Genomic DNA, 15901 nt, shown 5'->3' with positions numbered 1-15901 from the left:
TTGATTCTTGGCCACATCCAAGCTTGGTGACGTCCACAGATTACTCAGTGTCCTGCTCTGTAAAGTGGGGTTAATAATAATACCTCATGAAGACTGAAGACCTGCGCAGCGCAAAACAGTTCTCCAAGTGCAGGTAGTGGGTCAGATTAGGAAAATTAGAAATTATAATTAAGAAAATAAGAAATAAAGACTCAATTATAAGTGAAAGCGGGACTCACTCCTGGGTGATCCAGCTCTGATGGAGTCTGGTTCCAAGAATGAGTGAGGCTCCACATGTTTATTTTATAGGTTTTAAACATCAAAGGGATTCACTGTGAAAAGCCTTCTTCCAGGTAAGCAGGACAAGTTTGTGAGCAAAACACCTTAGTTGGGAGTTTATCATTTTATGACCTTCTCTTTTACCTCAGAGCAGCTGGGTTTTGAATTCAAGGCTTTTGGATTAGTAAACTTCATGACAAGCAGGGAATTCTCCCTATCAACAGGCATCTCTGCAAATGATCGTTCCCCTGGGTGCCCTTGCACTGAAGGATTCCCAGTTAAAAGCAATGTTTCATTTGCAGCTCCAGACATAATTTGGTTTCATTCAGAGATCTTAGGACACTATTGACAGGTAGTAAGTACCCAATAAGCATGGACCAGTATCCTCTTCCTCCTGAGAAAGAATTGCTATATGTCCACACAGGCATGGGATAGTCCTGATTCCCATTGATAGCAATTCATTAAAACAGACATGTTCCTGTGTAAAGATTTTATACCTAAGTATAGAAAATCCAATGAGGATAAAGAAGGGTCAATTAATTGAATCTACTTACCTGGAAAAACAACAGCCTGAAGAATTATCATTTAAGAAAGATCTTCATATGCTGAACAGATTTTATAAGCATCATGGTAAAAATTTTTATTTTCTTTAAGAGAAATATGAGAACTTAATCTCACCTATAGAGTCAGACAAAAGATGTAGTTTGTTAACCACTAGAGTTGGCACACTTTAAAAAGCTCTCATCTACCAAAACTTGACCATTCCCAGAATACTTTATAATGATCATCGCCCCCTGCCTCCCAGTTCAAGAATTGTAACCAAAAGCTCGGTCCTTGTCCCTGATGCCAATTCAATAATGAGGACATGGTTTTGAGAAAAAGGAAGAAGAAGTTTTATTGCTTTGCTAGCAGAGAAGCAGCACAGGGGACGCCTGTGCAGAGGCTGTGATTCTGCCCATCAGGAGTAACAGGGGGATTTTAAAGGAGCTCTTCAAAGCTACTTCCAGGGAGCCCTGGGGGGGGGGGGGGGTCCCAGGGTACCACAGGATGTGTTAACATTCACTTGTTAATTTGGGAGATATTCACTTCCTATCCTCAGGCAGATCTCTCCTTCCTGTGGAGCACAGAAAACTGAAGGTAATCTTGTTCCCTGCTCTCAGTTAGGGAGGGGGAGAAAGAGAGGAGGGAAAGAAAAACTGTCCCTTTTAAAAATAAGCCTCAGAGCTATGTTCAAAAGGTGAAGCGGACCACTGTTACAGAATGACTATGAATACGCATTGTGTGTAAAAATAATACAATACGGTGTTATTTGTAATAGAATTCACAAATATGGAATGAAAATATAAATGTCTCAAGATGAAGCTTAGAAAGCTTTTCTGAAGTTGAAGATAGTGGACAGAGTAAAATTTGTTAAGACAAAGGCACAGAGAGAAGATAAGGTGGTGAGACCCCAGAGGAGAAGGGGAGGAGCAGGTACTAACAGCCCTGTGTGCTGTTTCAGCTGCTGAGGACTCAAACTCCCGTCTTGGCGCAGCAACACGGGCAGCATGACCTGGCACTTCACACAGGATCGTCTTGTATAAGCTCAGAGTTCTGGCACCTTCTTGCCTGGTGTAGCAAGTGCCCTCCTTCAAGACGTGATGAGCCTAGCTTTGAGGCAAAAAGCTACCAAGCTGCATTTCTCAGAACGCTCAGCTTTTGTCCTTGATTCACTCCAAACTAGCCTTGGGGTGAAACTATTAAGCAATCTTGTTTAGTGGATTTAAATTCTATAGAAACTTAATACACATTCATAACAGAGATATGTGGATTTTCCTGCCTTCTAATAAAAGAAAGTTTTACATTTGAAATGACAAGAGACAAATCCAGGGCTTTAAGTATGAGTGTGGCATCACAGAGTTAGGTGCTCTTGGAATTTCCTGAAAGCCTTTGAGAGCCTATTTATCTAGTCAAAGCCAGCAAGAGAGGAGCTTTTCTTGCTGGGTGTGAACATTACCTACCTTCATCCATAGGACTGTGATTTAGCTGCTTTGTCTTGGTTTTGATGGACTTGCAGAGTGATCCGCACTCCTCTAGCCCCACATCTTGTAAGGTGGCTGCCTGGGGTGAGAAATGTGCCTCAGGTAGAGAAAGACAGATTTATTTGCTGATAGCTCACCAGCTACTGTCTGAATCAAACAGGGAACCAGTACCACAGTAGTACTCTGTTCTAAGTACCTACCTATAGAAAACTAGAACCATCTAAGGTTTATAGTAGTAAATCTTAAAGTTTAAGCAACCTATTATTGGATGAATCAGTTTCTTTTTGAAATGGGCTCTAGGTAACCACTCTGGATGTTTTATACAGCTGTGATACTGCCAGTTACCTTGAGGAGTCTGCTTCCTCAGGTGTGGAAGTATAATGCCAGAGAAGCACGCCGAGGCAAGTGTAGAGTAGAAAGTAAGAAGCTTTATTAGAGAAAAGTAAAAGCAGACTTCCCCTGGGTGGAAGAAGGGGAGCCAAAGGCAGAATCCATGGGCTGAGCAAGTCTTGTCCTTTTTATAGGTTTTATTCTCCTTATCTCTTTCCTTCCTGCTTATGAGTTCCAGTTTTGCAGGTGAGATGCAAAAAGTGAGAAGCAGATGGGCAGGGGGAGGGCCAAAGTGATCCAGGCTGGTAAGGGCCCAGGGGACATTAATTAGCACTCCTTGCCTGCGGTCCTTGATAAGGGCAGGTAAATTTGGTAATCAATGAGCTCTGGAGATCCTTGACATTCCATTCTCCCAGGGGCAGTCTCCAACTTCCAGATTCAGGTGACATTCATGGCTTCCATTTCCTCGATTTGACCGATTCCCTATTTCTACACTAACTGCCTGTCCCCAATTCTGGATTCGGCTGCCGCTTACATCTGTTGGGCATTGGTTCCAGCCCCAAAACCCATGGATGCTCAAATCCTGATATAAAATGGCATAGTATTTGCATATAATCTACATGCATCCTTTCTTGTACCTCAATTTGTGTCAAAATTACTTATAATAGATAATACAATGTAATGTTACATAAAGAGTAGTTATGCCATATTGTTTAGGAGATAATAAGAAATAAGGCTGTACATGTTCAGACAATTAAAAAAAGTATTTTCGATCCATGCTTGGTTGGACCTGTGGATGCAGAACCTGAGGATACTGAGGGCCAACTACATTAAGTAGATGACAGACACTCATGTGACACTCTTTAGGACAAGATGGTGGCTATTGGGAGTCAGGTTGGTTAAATTGCCTTGTACTCCTTAGTATCTGGTTTGCTTGGAAAAGCCTCAGACAGAGTTTCAATATGTGCATAAATATTCCTTAGGGTTAGATTTAATTTCACATATAAGTTAATTATTATGTTTTCCATCAGTGGGTTTTAAATCCTAAATATTTACAGGATTCCTAAATTATGCTTCTAATAAAGTTAAAGCCTCTTCTGCAATTGATCTGTAATGGATAAGCCATCACTGGAGGCTTTTCATCAATGTGAATTATGTGTTTGGATGCAAACTAAGCAGAGTGCACCTTGATTTTCCTTCCAGGGATCATCCTCCTCTGATAAATGTATGTATTTATCTATACATCGGGTGTGAAGGTGACAGTGCAACCAGACCTACTTAGTTTAGAAGCTCTGAAGGGAAACAGATGGAAAAAAGCATTCTGAAACTTCTGAATAAACTTTTAAATATCAGTTGAGCCTGGTGTGGTGGCACACACCTGTGATCCCAGGAATTCAGGAGACTGAGGCAGGAGTTTAAAGCCAGCCTCAGCAACTTAACAAAGCCCTAAGCAACTTAGTAAGGCCCTGTCTCAAAAAAAAAAAAAAAAAAAAAAAAGGAGGTGGGGTGGGGGGTTGAAGTTGTAGTGATAGAGTTCCCCTGGATTCAATCCCCAGTGCCAAATTATAACAATAATAATGAGAATAATTAAGCTTTGTTGAATGAAATTTGTATCCTTATCCTTTAAATATACTCTGCAAGTGCATCATTGAATTAAATGCTAAAACCGAGCTGTCACGTGCCTACGCTACTTTGAATACAGCCAGTGGATAAGTTTCTTAATATGCATTGCTAATGGATTAATTTAGATGAAAGAATTTTTTTGTATATTTTCTCTCTCATTGGGAATATTAATCTAGTTATAATACTTTTAAAGACATCTTTAGAAAATTGTCTTCCTTGCACTCCTCCTCTTTCTCATTTACACTGAATTTTAACCTTTAGTACATGGACTCTATCTGGTCCAATGGTTACTCAGCATATAATTAAATAAATATGTATTTTTCTCCTAAAGGAAAAATTCTACTCTTACTGATGCCAACCAAATCTTTTGCCTCTCTGTTTTGATAAAATTAAATTGTGGACCCAGAAGTGAAGATGTGAACTTCTAGCTACTAAGGGAGCATAAAACCAGGGTGGACAGGAGTGTGGTGAGTCAAATGTCCTGGAGTTCAGGGTGGGCCAAAGTGGTCCAGAGCAAAGCTTCAGTTGTTGTCACCGAACTAAGATCGGCCTGGACATTGCTAATTCCTGAGTTCCAGAGTTCAGCTGTGAGTTTTAGAACATTTCAGCTCTTGGGATTCAAGACAGAAAGTCACCCTGTCCTGGGAAAGTCTGTACTTTGGATTTTGAAAAATCCCATCAGGCTGAAATTTCGAGGACACCAAATAAGAGACCAGCACAAAAGATTTCTCTTTCTTTCATTTCCTTGTTATTCCTTGTATTTCTCACCAAATGCAATGCCAAGCAATACTAAGATAACACCCTCACAGCTCTGGTCCTCTACCTGGTAGTGGGATTCTTGCTCAGGCCTAGCGTCCCAGATGTGGCTCAGGTCACTTGGCAGTGCAGTAAGGACAGAGTGTTCCTTTGACCTGTAGTTGAACTTCTACCTCTGCAGTTGGGTGACCACTTAGACCCTAGTTATTACTTTCCCCTGGGGCGGAAGTTATGTGATGACATCCAAACTTAACTCTATGATCTCTTTTGGAGTTCTGGAGGGCAAGTTTTGGCACATGTTTGTTTTCTAGGTTATTTACTTATTTATTTGGTACTGCGACTTGAACCCTGGGGCACGTTACTACTCAGCTACATCCCCAGACTTTTTATTTATTTTTTATTTTGAGATAGGGTCTCAAACTAAGTTGCTGAGGCTGGCTTTGAACTTTGTCCCTCCTGCCTCAGTCTCCCAAATTGCTGGGATTACAGATGTGAGCCACTACGTGTCACAATGCATGATATAGATTTTTTTTCCCCTTGGTGGTGTTGCTGGGGATTAAACCCAGGGTCTCACACATGCTAAGCAAGTGGTCTACCACTAAGTTATACTCTAGTTCTTTGTTTTTCTGGGGTTTTTTAATTTTGTTTTGTTTTGTTTTGGGTACCGGGGACTGAATTTGGGGGCATTTGAGCCACACCCCGAGCCGATTTTTGTATTTTATTTAGAGATAGGGTCTACACTGAGTTGCTTAGCACCTCACTTTTGCTGAGGCTGGCTTTGAACTCACCATCCTCCTGCCTCAGCCTCCCGAGCCACTGGGATTACAGGTGTGCACCACAGCACATGACTTGTTTGTTTGTTTGTTTAATAGAAGCAGAAAGCAAATCTGCAAGATTGCTAAGAGACAGAGGCAAGAGGTTCGCTGATCTTAAGCTTGCTTCCTTGTTACCAATTTGCAGCCTAGTAAAGGACACAGACCTTGGAGTAGCTAGCTTCAGGAATGTACGACAATAGAACAATGTGTTCAGTCTGCTTATTCTGGCTATGTCTCATGAGAAGGGAGCAGACGATTCCACAGGCGTGTCAGGGGTCTCAGGCTCGACTTCCATCACAATGCCAGCTTGGACCCTCCCTCTTTCTGAGGTAGTTCCAAGAGCAGGGCTCAAAGCCTTGCTGCACTTGTCCTGCTGCCTGTTCTTTTTGCTTCCTGGCTCGCTCTGGGTCTCCTCAGCAGATTCACAGGCGCGGCTACTCATAGCCTGGTGGAGAGTTTTGGATTCTCTTGATGAAAGCGGTGCAGTCTTTGGGGTCTTTTCCAAGGCTCTCTCAGTTATCCTGTGGAAGGTAGGTCCCCAGGCTCAGGACTCACAGGCAGTCAGAGGCTCCCCAGAGCTTCACCTCTTCTAGATGTTTCCTATTACAGAAGTGGTGCCCTCTGTAGGATTGGACACTTAAACTGACAGTTCGACATATTTGACTCCACGGAAATGTAATAGGCCAGGCTATATGGGCAATGACTGAACAGACTCCATTTTACCTTGAGACTCTATGTTATGTAGGAAATACTTCTCCCGTGGGAACGCCCTGCCTCTGTACCCACCATCAGTTGCTTAGCATAACATGTTTGGCAACACAAAATGGCAATTCTTGTATAATGAAAAAATTATTCTCTTTTTGATTCCTATTTTCCTATGTTAACAGTGATGTCAACAGCAGTTGTCTAGATGTTAGTAACCATTCTTTAATTTGTTCCTAAGTAAGGTCATTTTGACCCACTTCCCCTTCTGCTTATGATTTTAGATTGCATGATGTTAGCTTATAGTTTTGAATCATAGCATCAGTCTCTTATGATTGATGAACTGACTTATGGTATAAAAACTCCTGCAACTTTACGGTGAGGGCTGTTCTCCCAATAGCCATTTTTGGGGCACGTGTGAGACAGTCAGCCGGCTGGCTAATAAAGACTCTCAAATTTGGATTTCTCAGTGGCGATCCATCTGTTCTTAAGTTGCGCCCCATAACAACTTCAGGCATTTCCAAGCAGAGCACAGTGGTTAATTTCTGTGTAATTGTCAGCAGCCAAGGCTACATGCTCAGACTCTGAGCAGCCAAGGCCTCTGGGGTGCCAGCTTTTTAGCCTTGGTTCGTGGTGGGAGGTGAGGTGAGGAGGCTGCTGTAGAGGGGAGGCCCACGGTGCCAGGTGCTGCTCTGGGAGAATGAGCCGCGGTTCTGCTGCTCTGACTGGATTCAGCCTCTAGCACTGATGTGGAAGGAAGGGTGAGGCAGCTCGGATTTCCAGAGGAACACTGTAAACTACAGCTCAGCCAGCACATCATCAGCTTCCACTGCCCTCGGTGTACAATCCAGACTCACGGATGTGCCATCTTACTTTGGGTTCCCTGGGACAGCTTTGCATGCAGGTGACTTATTTGTAAGATCATCCTGGGAAACAGAGGCAACAGGCGTAGGGGCAACTCAGGGGAAGGCAAATAAAGCGAGTCTAGAGGGTGTCATCTGGTTGGTCCCACTGTGAGAAAAACATATTCCTGTAGCAGAATTCTCAGACACAGTGTGGAATACACTGTTTCCACTGTTTCTGCATCAGAGACATCTCACCAGAGGGGCGAAGGAGTGGGACACCTATTCTCCCATGCCTGTCACTCTTGGAGAACTCCTGAGGAGAGGGAGCAGAGGGGTGTTTATTTCCTGGCACTTCTGGATGACACATGCATGAGGTCAGAGAAAGCCCTGAGGTAGAGATGTACATGCTGGCAACTGCCTTGAAATGGGCAAGTTCCCGGGCACAGGGCAGGGCCCCAACAGTGTCAGCTAAACATGTTCTTACATATATCCTCACAAGCGGACCTTGGCTGCTGCTCTAGGCTCACTTCAGGAAGTGGGTGGATGTTGGGCAATTGTGCCCTGGGAGATGACAGTCCCCACTGGCCCATCATAATAAGCAGGAAGGCTGCCATGGCCCCAGACCTGGGGTGCTCCACAGGCAGGCACTTTGGCCAACCCACTGGTCTCCCAGAGCTGCTAGTTTTGAGTACTTAGTTTGCAAACACCCTGTGCTAAAGGCTTTCCAGAATTTTCCCAGTTCATCTGAACAAAAGCCTTATGAAGTAGATCAGGTGCTTAATGTCTCTGAACTGTACTCCCTTAGGATCAGAGAAGTTAAGCACCTGTCTAAGGTTACGTGGTAAAGACAAGATGCGAACCCTGTTTTTCTTACCCCGCGGCCTGTTTTGTCTTGGGTTTGGTTTTGGGTTGTTATAGCTCTAAAATGTCCATTCTTTTCATTTTGAGCAATCTTCCTACCTTTCTTGACACTACTAACTTGTTGAAGAGACCGTGGAATTGGTTGTCCAGTGGAATGTCCATGTTTTGGATTTACCTGGTTGACTCCTCCTGGTGGGACCTGTTTCTCCAGTCCCCGGATAGGATGTGAACTGGGAGTTAGGACAAAGGCTTCTGGGATGCAGGTGTGTCTTCCAGCAGCACCACCCTCCCAGCTGATGCTGTGCTCTTGGGCTGCCTTTTGCCTGGGGAGACTAGATGCTAATTGGCCAGTTGGCCCAGAAGGGCGTGTGGATCCCTCCAGTGAAAGCCTGCACCCCCTCCTCATAACCAGTGGGGTGATACTTTAAAGCTTGTTCTGTGTGTGTGTGTGTGTGTGTGTGTGTGTGTGTGTGTGTGTGTGGTACTGGGGAATCAAACTCAGGGCCTCACACATTCTAGGAAAGTGCTCTACCACTGATCTACATCCCCAAACCTGTGCTCTTAACCATAATGTGGTAGAGCTATTTCAACACCAGATTAAAAGGTGGCTATGCTAAATCCCATCAGGGTGCTGAGCCTGAACGAAGAGGGTTTCAGACATTAGACAGTCTTAACCACCTTTTGCAAAGATATGGAGAAGAGGCAGACTGGTATGTTCCCTTCCTGCCTCCCCAGACCAGGATGGAGGAGGCTTTATGACCTCAGGTTCATGTGAAGTTAACAACTAAGCTCACAGGCACCCAGGTCAAAACATGAGATGCTGGCACAGGGTTCCTTACAGGAGGACCTTGCCTTCCTTCCAAGCAGTGGGGCAGCCCTGCCTTTCCTGCACATACCAGATTTATTTCAGATGATGCTGAGCCCCACTTTGTTTCTCATGCCAGCTGCCACAGGCCCCAAACAACCAAAGAAACTTCCAGCTTCCAATTCTAATGATAGTGAATGAGGCTATTATGTGATCAGCTCTGGTTCAGGCCCAAAATAGACCCCAAAGTGCCAAGGGATTTAATGACATCCCCCAACACTCTATTCTCCTTAACCCTCTGCCTGGCCTGCTGTACTACTCTGCCACACTCAGGTGTGTCCTGGGGTTTGGCACTGTGCAGGGACGGCCTGGACCCCAACTGCTGCAGCTGTCCCCCTGAGGCCCTGAGGTTGGTCCTCTGGTGGTGCCTGTCATTTCCCCTGTGCCAACACTACATTTTCTTGGCATCTGGGTCCGGAGAAAAGTTCATGGACTTCTCCATGCCACAAAGCAGGAGGCAAATGATGATGATAGAGTTGGTGATGATGATGATGATGATGGAGGTGTGATGATGATGATGGTGGAGGTGGTGATGATGATGATGGTGGAGGTGGTGATGATGATGATGGAGGTGGTGATGATGATGATGGAGGTGGTGATGATGATGGTGGAGGTGGTGATGATGATGATGATGGAGGTGATGATGATGATGATGGTGCAGGTGGTGATGATGATGGAGGTGGTGATGATGATGATGATGGAGGTGATGATGATGATGATGGAGGTGATGATGATGATGATGATGGTGGAGGTGGTGATGATGATGATGATGGAGGTGATGATGATGATGATGATGGAGGTGATGATGATGATGATGATGATGTGATTTGCCCTAAAGGGCAAGCACAGGAGTTCGGAGCTGGGCCAACCCACTTAGAAAGAACTCTTAACATCCCTTTCCTCACCCCCAAGTCTTCCTGGGTCAGCAAAGGGCACATGGAAATATCTGTGAGAGAGAGTAGTTGTCTAGATTTTTTTTTCTGACATTGGCTTGTTCCAGAAGGCAGGTTAAGTTCTGCATCAGAGAGGTGAGTTTTTAAGAAAGATTTTAAGGCTAAAGGTGAACAGTGCAAATCTGGCATGGGCAGTCCTGTGCCCGAGTAGCAGAAAGATCCAGGAAAACTGCCTTTGTGTTTGAGGGGAGACAGCCCTAGGAAAGATGGCCATGGAGGTTCAGAGACAAGGGAGTGGTCAGTACGTGGGGCAGTCCAGAGGCAGGGCTGGCATGCACATAGCATTAAAGAGAGGAGTAATCCTAATTTTGGGAGACCACATAGATATTTTTTTCCCAGTATTTCATAAAACTTCCAATCTCATGGAAGGCCAAATCCCTTCAAAGTGTGTCCCTATTCAAAAACCTAACTTTCACCTTTATGAATATCTCTAATTGAAGTGATTCTTATCTGCTCTGGGTTATTTATAATAATAACAACAGTCAATAACACCATGAACTCCAATTGTGCACTAGGCACATCACAGAACTTTTTAAATACACCATTTTTTTTTTTTTTTTTTTTTAGCTCCTACAGCAATGCTATGAGGGCAGACCTACATTATCCTCCTTAGTGAGGAAATGGAGCCGAGAGAGTTTAAATCATCTGCCCAGAGTCACATAGGAGGCGTGCAGTGGGATTTGAATCCCCAGTGCTCTTGACTGATCTGGGAACCTAGTTCCATGTCTTATCATGTGCAGTAAATCAAGAAGTCCTGAAAGATAATGATCATACATTCTCTCACCCTCTCCACCTCCACACAATTAGTGCAGAACCTGTGTTGTGGCGTCCCTTGTAAGTATTAATTGGAAGAAATGGATATCTTACTTTTACTTCTCTTCTCTTTTGCTCCAGGCTCTGGGGAAACAACTCTGGGCTTCTAATTAGTGCCAAATCTTCAGAATAATGTAGAGAAAAGAATCCTTAAATTCTCATTAAGCTCTTAATGAGTTTTATTGCAGGCACAAATGAAGAGAAGAGTAGTGGCCATTTTAGATCTCGCAGCTGTCAATCTGTAATTGTCTTTATAATTGTCTTTATCGTCACATGCATTATGAAGTCTCGAGTGAAGCCTTTTGAGTCCTAACCTTTGAAGAAAATCTCTCTGGAAGCAGAAGTTGTTTTTAGAAGTCAAAATATGCTCTGGGGAAATATACCACGAAGAAGACAGCATGCACCTTCCGGGAAAGAGGGCAACTTCCCTCCCCATGGTTGGCCTGTGCTTTACTGACCACCTGGATGCTCACTGCAATCTTTACCTCCATCTCTGGCTCTTCTACAGAACCTACTAAGGAGGACATCCATTTTGACACAGTGGAGACCTTCTCACTTAGAAGCGGAAGTGATGCTACCAATACACTTCTCAGCTGTTGAATGGAGATGACTTATAGATGCTACTGAGCTGCGTGAACCAGCCTGATGGAGAGTCAGCATGGTCTGGAGCTATGATGTCAGGTTTTGGGACACCCATGGTAAGCTGCCATCACATAAGATACATGAATCAATAGTGTTACAACTATGACACTGAGTGAAACTTCTTTACAAAAGCAGAAAGATCACTAAACACGGTGTTACGATTTAGATGTGGTATCCCCCCAAAGCTCTCATGTGACATAATGCAAGGTTTGGAGGAGAATGGGTTGTAGCTTTAATATAATCAGTAAATTAACCCCCTGATGGGATTAACTGAGTGGTAACTGGAGGCAGGTGGGGTGTGGCTGGAGGAGGTGGGCATTAGGGGCATGAATTTGGGGTATCTATTTTGTATCTGGCAGTTGGACTTTCTCTCTGCTCTCTGATCATCATGTGAGCTGCTTCCCTTTGCCATACTCTCCCACCATGATGTCTTGCCTCACCTTGAGCCCCAAGGAATGGAGCCAGTCAGTTATGGACTGAGGCCTGAAACTGTAAGCCCCTAAATAAACTCTTCTCTACAATTGGGCTGTTTGAGTCTTGTAGTCACAGCAGTGAAAAGCAGACCAAATCACACTGACTTGCAATCCCCTTGGGTTAAGGAATACTTGACTTAGCCCAGTTCCGGTGAAATGAAGGCACTCAGAATAGGTCCGGTATGGGTTTGACCTACTGGTAAGGAGTCCTTCCCTGTGCATGGGAAATTCTCTTTTGGAGTCATTTGGGCCCTGATTTTGTCTGTAGATATGGTGGATGTTTCTTTTTTGTCATTTTTCCTTCCTTACTAGGGAAGTTCTGAACAAGGCGACCAACATGGTGTGGTATAAAGGAATGAACCTGGGCACCAGACGCCTGCATTCTAGTGCTAGCTCTTCTCTAGTAGTAAATGTGACTATTTTGTTCACCTCTTGCCACGTGTGAGGCATCGTGTTTTGTACTTTACATGACTTAAATTAGAGTCAGTAGCTTGAGTGAGTAAGAGCTTGGACTTAGGAACCAGCTGTCTGCTTTGAATCCTGGGTCCGTCACTTTTTAGTGATGTGTAGGCCTATGCTTCTGGGACGTGAAAAGGGAATATGAGTAGTTTTTTCTCATAGGGTTCTTAGGTGAATTCATATGCGTGAAGTACTTAGAAGAATAATGGGCATGGTCGATGCTTGTAAGTTCATTAATAATAGTAACTTAAAAAAATAAAGCCTCAACTGTGGGAAGTGGTCAGCTTTTACACCTATTCTGAGGATGAGGAAGCAGTGGCCTAAAGCAGTTTCTTTCTTTCTTTCTTACATTTATTTTTGGCAGTACAGAGGGGTTGAATCCATGCATGCTAGACAAATGCTCTACCGCTGAGACACACCCCAGCCTCAAAGCAGTTTCTAAGTTACTAAGAGAAGCAGTGTAGATTCAAAACTATGATCTTCCCCACAACATCTCCTTGGGCCTCAGTTTCCTTGATTGTAAAATAAGGGGACAAAGTGAGGTCTGAGCTCTTCCAACCACCAACATTTTGTAACCCACTCCTTCATCCTTGTTGCCTCTATAGCATCTGCAATCACTCTTTCCAAAGTTTATTCCCTTCCAACTTCAACTTCAGATATGCCCAGATCTCCCTTAGTCAAAAATTCTTCGTTGTACCTTTCCGTGTGCCAGTTTCCATATTCCTCTGCTAACCTTGAAGGTCAAGTTATAGAGACCACACCCACTCACCTTCCATCCCCTCCTGGCTCCCCAGTGCTTCCTCAGCCTGTACCGCTCAGCCAGCAGCACTCTCCTGAAGGCCAGTGACAACTTCCTCCTTCCCACATTCACTTGCCTTGTCATAGTTCTTCTCTGACTTGGTATCATTGCAGAATGCAACATGTCAAAAGGTGGGGATCCACAATGATCTGCCAGTTTTCTCTCCTCCAGAACCCCTCTGTGTTTGTCAGGTCTCTCCCTCTCTTCTTTTTGTTCCCTCTCCTTAAACTGCATCAAGAGTTTCATATGGTTTATGATATTGTGCCACTCTCCTCCTCAATTCACTGTTACATTTTGGAGATCTTCCCGTATCAGTCATTGAGAATTACCTCATTCGTTTTGATGGCTATGCATTATTTCAGGATGGAGACACCTGATTAATCACTCCCCTCTGGAGGGGCTTTAGTTTGTTTTAGATTCTTTGATTGCTAACAATGTCACAGCGACTATCTTGGAATATCCTTCATGGGTACAGGTGTGAATAGTTTTCTAGGATAAATAGCAAGATAGACTTTCTGAAATATAGAGTATTACATTTTAATAGATTAGTTGCCTTTCTTTTAGCTGTTAGAGTTTAGCTCACTCTAGTGCATTTCTGGGATTAAGGCATGCTGCTAGAGAGGGAAGCTCTTAGAGATCCCTCGGTTTGTGATTCTCCATTAGCTAATTTTGCTGGTGCCCCACCTCTGATGGTAGTAATTTGTTTGACTGTCTGCTTTTGTTTCTTTCCCTGTCTCAGTGATTTGACCTGATTTTCTCCATGTCTGGATCTCTGAACTTTGTACCTGTAACTCTGGGACACCTGTTATCTACCTGTTGGAATCTCTACCGACCTCTGCTCTTCTCTCCTCCCCCAGTACACTGACCTGGATAGCCTCCCCCGCTCTTGACCCTGATCTGGCCTTACTTGTATGCAGGATTCTGATCCCACCTGCCCTTTTCCTCACTCTAGTGCACTGGTGTCACAGGTTCTTTTGGAGTTCGTATTCCTCAGCTCCTGCCGTGAGATTAATATCTCAAATGACATTTTGGGAGCCTCTGCACAGTCCTGGTTCTGTCTGGGCTCAGTCACTTCCTGGCCTGGGGGCTGTTCAAGCACACACACAGTTATTGGTTTCCACATTGTACAAAATGCTGACTATCTTCCATTTCTAACCATGTCTGTTTTTTTCTCTCTGGTGAAAAAACTTTCTTTTTCTTCTATTCTTTACTATTCTTCAAGCTGGGTCTTTGCTCTGCTGTTCTTTATGAGCTCTCACTTCTTCAATATTTACCACCTCTTACTTACCTTAATAAAACTCAAACGCAGCTCATTTTTGAATCTACATAACCAGCCTTCACCTTTCTCCATGCTCCATTAATGTCTTTCCAGTTGTCTTCATAACATCTCCATTTGGACGTTTCCCATCACTTCAATTCCAATATGTCTAAACTCACAGAACCATCTGCTACCATCCCACCCCATCTGTTTCCTTCCTCCTTTCCCCTCTCTCTCTAAATGATACTCTATTTCCCTAATCACCCAGATTGGAAATCTTGGAATTACATCAGATTTCTTTCTTTACCTTTTATATACAATCAATCACTGAATCTTGCTGACTTTTTCTCGTTTAAAAATAACATTGTGGGTGATTTCTGGTTGAAAAGTCAATTGGGTACATGCTCTTTTCTGAAACACCATGAAAGTGGCAGTAAAGGTATGTTTTTAAAGGCAAAAATCTGTGCTGAAAGGGAAAGGAGAAAGTCAAAAGTTGCAAAGTAGACGGATGAACGTAAGTTGGTTTAGAAAACCTGAAAAGTTACACCATAAGCCAAGAGCTTGAAGGTCTTAGGAGCATAACAGTTTTCACATCTCTGAATGAGTCCATCACCAAGAAATTGAAGGTACTAGATCCATTAAGAAGTGGGATGGTATGAATCTACATTGTGAACAACCATACAAACGAAATGATATACCCCATTTGTGTTCAATGAATCAAAATGTAGTGTGTAAAATAAATAAATAAATAAACAAAGAAGTGTGGGTAAACGAAGAGCTAAAGATAGGAACACTAAGAAAATCTTTCTGAGGCTGCTAGAGCCCTAGTTGCCCTTTGCTAATCCTACCCATTTCAGAAAAAGATGAGAGGAACAGTAGATTTCTGGTCCAGTAACACCAGCAACTGTTGCATATGGGTGCCACACCACATATGAGGAAGCAGTTAAAGGTTATATTCTGGGTGCTAAGACCTTTGGCTCTCTTTCTCCACCAGCTCTCAGGGTTCAAACTTTCGTGAGGCAAGGAATGAAGGATCCCTATCTGGGGACTCTGGCCAGCTCAAAAGAAAAGACCTAGAGACACACCAGACACTCCCTAGATATGACCTGACCACATCACCCTCCAGAAAAAGCCCCAGTCCACAAGCCCCACCCAACTTTTTAAAAGCTTGAAACAACAGAAATTTACTATCTCACCAATCTAGAGCCTCATATCAGAGGGATGGCAAGGGACATGCTCCCTCTTAAATCTGTCGGGGGGATCCTTTCTAACCTCTTCTACCTCTCCCCGTACCCCAACTACCTTATAAGGGATTACCAGACTTTTGAAGAAAGACTTCAGTATTAAATACAGAAAATAAAATAACACAATAAGTGAAAAGAAACAGAGATCATGAGGAGAAAGAGAAATGGGGGCAGGGAATCCCAG

Source organism: Sciurus vulgaris, assembly GCF_902686455.1.
Source record: "Sciurus vulgaris genome assembly, chromosome: 2".
Classification (NCBI taxonomy): domain Eukaryota; kingdom Metazoa; phylum Chordata; class Mammalia; order Rodentia; family Sciuridae; genus Sciurus; species Sciurus vulgaris.
The sequence above is the reverse complement of the archived record's forward strand: the minus strand, read 5'-3'. Positions refer to the sequence as shown.